The 5,960-nt window shown below is 70.7% G+C and overlaps 2 non-coding genes across 2 annotated transcripts; both read left to right on the top strand.

The window, feature by feature from the left end:
- The first annotated feature begins 766 nt into the window (after positions 1-766).
- On the top strand, positions 767-885 carry LOC138922408 (5S ribosomal RNA). The gene has a single exon (XR_011435494.1). It is a non-coding gene; the product is annotated as a 5S ribosomal RNA (ribosomal RNA).
- Positions 886-4,923: 4,038 nt separating this feature from the next.
- Positions 4,924-5,041, top strand: LOC138922414 (5S ribosomal RNA). The gene has a single exon (XR_011435500.1). It is a non-coding gene; the product is annotated as a 5S ribosomal RNA (ribosomal RNA).
- The last annotated feature ends 919 nt before the right edge of the window (positions 5,042-5,960 follow it).

Genomic DNA, 5,960 nt, shown 5'->3' with positions numbered 1-5,960 from the left:
GTCTCTGTCTCTGGGTCTCTGGGCTGGCGCCAGCAGGAGCTGTCCAGGGTCCCCGCGAGGGGCGGGTTGGGGGCGGGGTGCCGGTCTCCTGGGCGGCGCTGGCGGGAGGAAGGGTGGCCGCCCCGCCTCCCCGCGCCCTCAGGGGCAGCGCGGCGGGCTTCCGCTGACGCCCTCTGGTCGCGCCGGTGGCTCCGCCTGGGTTTGGGCAAGTCGGGGCCCGGCCGGCGCCGCAGAGGTCAGGGCTCCCGCTGGGAGGCCCCTCGGGCCGGAGGGGACTCAGAGGAGCACGGGCCCGGCGGCCCGACGCCCCGACGCCTCGGGCCAAGTGCCCCGCGCCCCCCACCTCCCAGCAGCCGCATCTCCTGCGACCCATCGCCGGATCCGAGCGGCCAGGGCGGCCTGGAGTGTTCCCGGGCCGCGAGGGGAGAGCGCCCAGCCAGGCGCCCCGCCCCCATCCCCGCCCCCACCACCCCTCGTTTCCCACCGCCGCCCGCCCCGCCCCGCCTCCTCGCACCCCGGGCTGCTCCAGGCCTCCGCGCCCTGGGAGGGCAGCAGGGCGGGGCAGCGCAGGGTTTGGCTGGCCCGCTGGCCGCGCCCGAGGCGGCCGCGGCGGGAGGCAGCAGCGGGAGGAAGGCGGCAGGCCGAGCGCGGGCGCAGGGGGCGCCGGCGGCGGCGGGTGCGCGTCACAGAGGCCTGGGCGCGCGCGCGAGCCGCGGGCCGGGCGACGCGGCGCGGCTTCTTAGGGGCGCCGGCGGCAGGCGCCAGCGTCTACGGCCATACCACCCTGAACGCGCCCGATCCCGTCTGATCTCGGAAGCTAAGCAGGGTCGGGCCTGGTTAGTACTTGGATGGGAGACCGCCTGGGAATACCGGGTGCTGTAGGCTTTTGCCTCCCTCGCCTTTTGCCGCCTCCGGCCTCCGTCCTCCGCGGACGCCCCCCACCCCTCCAGCCAGCCCTCCCCCACCCCCCCCGCCACCCTCCGCACCGCGGGCCCGCCGGCGCCGCCCATGGGCAGGGCCCAACCCCTCCCCGCCACAGCCCAACCCTTCCAGCTCGCGGCCCCACCCGAACCCAGGGCCAATCGGGGCCAGCCCGGCGGGACCGGGACCGGGACCGGGACCGGGACCCCGACGCCGCACACGCCGCCCGCCGGCTCCCTCTGGCCTCGGCCTCTTCCCACCCGCTCGGCTCCCGCTCCGGTGACACCCCAGCCCTTCCCTCGGCGCCCCGCCCCCGCCGCCCCAGCCGCCGGGTAGAGTCGTCCTGTCAGGTGGAACGGATTCCACGGCGGTGCCGGGAGGCCCAAACGGGTCCCAAAGCGACCAGCCCCGCCCACCGAGGAAAGACACCTGGTCAGGCTTTTCCAGACACCGCCCGCTTCTCCAAGGACAGGGCGGACTGGGTTAGAGAGGCGCGTCTCGGGCACCTCACCCAAGACGGGATGGCTTCTGCCTTTGCTGGCGTCTGTGCCGCTGCAGGTCATCTTCTAAAACCTGGTACCCGCTCGCTTGTCCTTGAGAGGCTCATTCACAATCAACACTCCTTTCCCGACCTAAGTTTGTCCCTGTCAGTTTGTCTCGCTTTTCCTTCCAGAAGCCCCCTTCCCGGGGTGGGGGGGAGGGGGGGAGGTGGTGGGGGGGTAGGGGGTGGGTGGGTCTGAGTTTCAAGCTCCACCTGACTGGGATCCCATTCTGCTTTCGCCTTCGGGCGGTCCTGCCTCGCTTGGAAACGCTGCTACGTTGCTCCTGGTGGATGAGCTTGCGTTCGTTTTGAGTTTGAGAACGCTGGATGCAAAGATGAGGAGTCTTGATGGCTGAGGCTTTTGGTGTCCCCTCACTCGGGGGCCTCCCTCTCTTCCCGCCTCCCCCCGCCTCCCCACCCACCCCCTCACACCCGACCCCTACCACCCCAGGGCCCCGGCCGGGCCCCGCCCCTCCAGGCCGCATCTGTCAGAGGGAGTTGAAAAGCCTCCTGACAGGACACGTCCTCCCTCAGCAGCCAGCCCTTCCTGGCTCCCTGGCTTCAGCTTTCCGTTCGCGTGGCTCGGGCAGCCTTTCGCATCTTCTTTGCACCTGCCTGTGTTTGCAACAGAGGACCGTGGCCAAGGGATCCAGGAAACCGGGAGGAGAGCTGGCTTCCGGGGAGGCGAATGGGAAGGACAGGGAGGCAGAGAGGGAGCCTTGCCTCAGAGAACGGACTTTGAACCCCCGAAGGGAAAAGTCCTCCAGATAAACCACGTCTTCCCCACCGAATCCAAGAGCCATACTCGCTCGCTGTGGAAAAATGGGGACATCCCGGTCAAAGCAGGACGAGAGAGGACCCAAAGCTCCCTCCTCTCCCCGTTCAGCCATCGTCGTCCTGGGAGGGAGTCTCTCCGCGGTTCGCTTCTCCTGCCGGCCCCGTTTCCCCTCCTGCCAACCCAGCGCCTCTATCGCCTGCTCCTCGCTTCCTCGGGCTGCGGGCTGCGGGCTGCGGGATGGGGGGGGAGGGGCGGTGCGCGTCGCTCCCTGCCAGCTCGTGCCCGGGGTGGTTCTGACGGGTCCCCGGATCTGATCTCCGAGGAGCACCTTCTGCGGGGAGAAGCGGGACTGCGTCCCTGTCAGTTTCCCGGAGCGCGGGACCGGAGCCTTGCCCCGAAACGCAGGCTCGGGAGACCGAAGTCCTGAGCTGAAACCCAAGGGCCGCCGTCTCCCGCGAGTGACGTGCCCTCCCTGAGCTGCGCTTTCCTCATCTGGTGCGAGGGGGTCCTGGAGTTCGTGCCTCCTTGCGGGGCGAGTGCTGGTGAGAACGCAAGCGGGAAACACGGAGCGGACCGCTCAGCACGGAGCGCGGCCTCGGTGGGGGCCCGGGCCTCGGCCGCCGTCCTTCCCCACGAGCCTACTTCTTGCCGCCGAGGCTCATCCAGCACCCAGGGATCGATCGCCTGGCTGCTTCCGGCCAGACACTCTCCTAGGTGCTGGCCACCCAGCAGCCGAGAACGCGGGTGCCAATCTCGGCCTCCGGGGCGTTCGCCTCCTCGCCTCTGGGGCCGCAAGACCAGCGGTGTGCCTACGCATGCCGGCGAGAGGTGGCAGAACCTGACGAGGACACGTGCCGTGGAAAATGGAGAGCTTGGCGCCCCGGAGGGCCTCGTCGGACGTCTGTGGATGGCCGTCGCTCTCTTTGCCGAAGCCCGCCCCCTGCCCGTCTTCTCTCCGTCCCAGGGTCCCCTTTCCAGTGGGACGCAAGAAGGCCCACAGGGCCCAAACGCTGGAGACGGGCAGCGCACACAGCGCGCCCTGGGTCCCGGGGGCTGCGGCGGGAAAGCCTTGCGGCACAGAACCCTGAAGCCCAGAGGTCTCGAGACAGGGAGAGCCGGGACGTCGGCAGGCACCGACGGGCCTTCGGACGCGACTCTTCCTCCCCGTCGTCACACCGTGCTGCTCCTCCCTCCGTCCTGGGCGCGAGCGCGCTCTTGGGAAAACGGAGGCGCCTTCGTCGGTGACCTAGCGGGCGGGAGATCCCGGGCAACGTCCCCAGCGGCACTTGAGCAGAACGGGGACGCTGCGGTCGGTCGTCGGGGAGGGGCTTCTACATGTCTGGTAGATGGAGCTGCTTTCTCGTGCCAAGTTCTCTGGGCCCTGACTTTTCTGCCTGCTCCTTCTATCACCTCAGTAAGGTCGGGGGTGCCCGGCAGAAAGAGGAAAAGAGCCAGAGTGAAGAAGCGGAGAGAAAGGAACACGCAAACCCGGACGCGCACACACACAGGCACACAGACACACAGGCGCGCGCGCGCCGCGCACACACACACACACACACACACGCCTACACACCCACTCGCACAACACGCACACGCACACGCACACGCACACGCAAGCGCAGACAGAGCGCGCCAGCGAGCTCCGGTGCCTGTCTGTGGTTCCTGGGCGATGGCGGGGCAGCGATGCCGGGAGCCCGGGACTCCTGAGAGCCTGTCTGCGCGGCCTAGGGCCCCAGGGGTGATCGCCAGCCCCGGGGCCCCTGCCTCCTGGCCCGGGCCCAGCTCCAGCACCACCGCCCTCCTGGGGGGAAGCGAGCTCTTGGGCAGAGCCTCTCTGGGTCAGGGTGGGTGTCTGTCTAGGTCCGTGTCTTGGATCCTCTCCGTGTCGCCGTTTCTCTGTTTCTCCGTGTCTCTGTCTCTGTCTCTGTCTCTGGGTCTCTGGGCTGGCGCCAGCAGGAGCTGTCCAGGGTCCCCGCGAGGGGCGGGTTGGGGGCGGGGTGCCGGTCTCCTGGGCGGCGCTGGCGGGGGGAAGGGTGGCCGCCCCGCCTCCCCGCGCCCTCAGGGGCAGCGCGGCGGGCTTCCGCTGACGCCCTCTGGTCGCGCCGGTGGCTCCGCCTGGGTTTGGGCAAGTCGGGGCCCGGCCGGCGCCGCAGAGGTCAGGGCTCCCGCTGGGAGGCCCTCGGGCCGGAGGGGACTCAGAGGAGCACGGGCCCGGCGGCCCGACGCCCCGACGCCTCGGGCCAAGTGCCCCGCGCCCCCCACCTCCCAGCAGCCGCATCTCCTGCGACCCATCGCCGGATCCGAGCGGCCAGGGCGGCCTGGAGTGTTCCCGGGCCGCGAGGGGAGAGCGCCCAGCCAGGCGCCCCGCCCCCATCCCCGCCCCCACCACCCTCGTTTCCCACCGCCGCCCGCCCCGCCCCGCCTCCTCGCACCCCGGGCTGCTCCAGGCCTCCGCGCCCTGGGAGGGCAGCAGGGCGGGGCAGCGCAGGGTTTGGCTGGCCCGCTGGCCGCGCCCGAGGCGGCCGCGGCGGGAGGCAGCAGCGGGAGGAAGGCGGCAGGCCGAGCGCGGGCGCAGGGGGCGCCGGCGGCGGCGGGTGCGCGTCACAGAGGCCTGGGCGCGCGCGCGAGCCGCGGGCCGGGCGACGCGGCGCGGCTTCTTAGGGGCGCCGGCGCAGGCGCCAGCGTCTACGGCCATACCACCCTGAACGCGCCCGATCTCGTCTGATCTCGGAAGCTAAGCAGGGTCGGGCCTGGTTAGTACTTGGATGGAGACCGCCTGGGAATACCGGGTGCTGTAGGCTTTTGCCTCCCTCGCCTTTTGCCGCCTCCGGCCTCCGTCCTCCGCGGACGCCCCCCACCCCTCCAGCCAGCCCTCCCCACCCCCCCCGCCACCCTCCGCACCGCGGGCCCGCCGGCGCCGCCCATGGGCAGGGCCCAACCCCTCCCCGCCACAGCCCAACCCTTCCAGCTCGCGGCCCCACCCGAACCCAGGGCCAATCGGGGCCAGCCCGGCGGGACCGGGACCGGACCGGGACCGGGACCCCGACGCCGCACACGCCGCCCGCCGGCTCCCTCTGGCCTCGGCCTCTTCCCACCCGCTCGGCTCCCGCTCCGGTGACACCCCAGCCCTTCCCTCGGCGCCCCGCCCCCGCCGCCCCAGCCGCCGGGTAGAGTCGTCCTGTCAGGTGGAACGGATTCCACGGCGGTGCCGGGAGGCCCAAACGGGTCCCAAAGCGACCAGCCCCGCCCACCGAGGAAAGACACCTGGTCAGGCTTTTCCAGACACCGCCGCTTCTCCAAGGACAGGGCGGACTGGGTTAGAGAGGCGCGTCTCGGGCACCTCACCCAAGACGGGATGGCTTCTGCCTTTGCTGGCGTCTGTGCCGCTGCAGGTCATCTTCTAAACCTGGTACCCGCTCGCTTGTCCTTGAGAGGCTCATTCACAATCAACACTCCTTTCCCGACCTAAGTTTGTCCCTGTCAGTTTGTCTCGCTTTTCCTTCCAGAAGCCCCCTTCCCGGGGTGGCGGGGAGGGGGGGAGGTGGTGGGGGGGTAGGGGGGTGGGTGGGTCTGAGTTTCAAGCTCCACCTGACTAGGATCCCATTCTGCTTTCGCCTTCGGGCGGTCCTGCCTCGCTTGGAAACGCTGCTACGTTGCTCCTGGTGGATGAGCTTGCGTTCGTTTTGAGTTTGAGAACGCTGGATGCAAAGATGAGGAGTC

This window comes from Equus caballus, unplaced genomic scaffold (assembly GCF_041296265.1).
Source record: "Equus caballus isolate H_3958 breed thoroughbred unplaced genomic scaffold, TB-T2T haplotype2-0000804, whole genome shotgun sequence".
Classification (NCBI taxonomy): Eukaryota; Metazoa; Chordata; class Mammalia; order Perissodactyla; family Equidae; genus Equus; species Equus caballus.
This window is presented reverse-complemented; position numbering and strand designations above follow the sequence as displayed.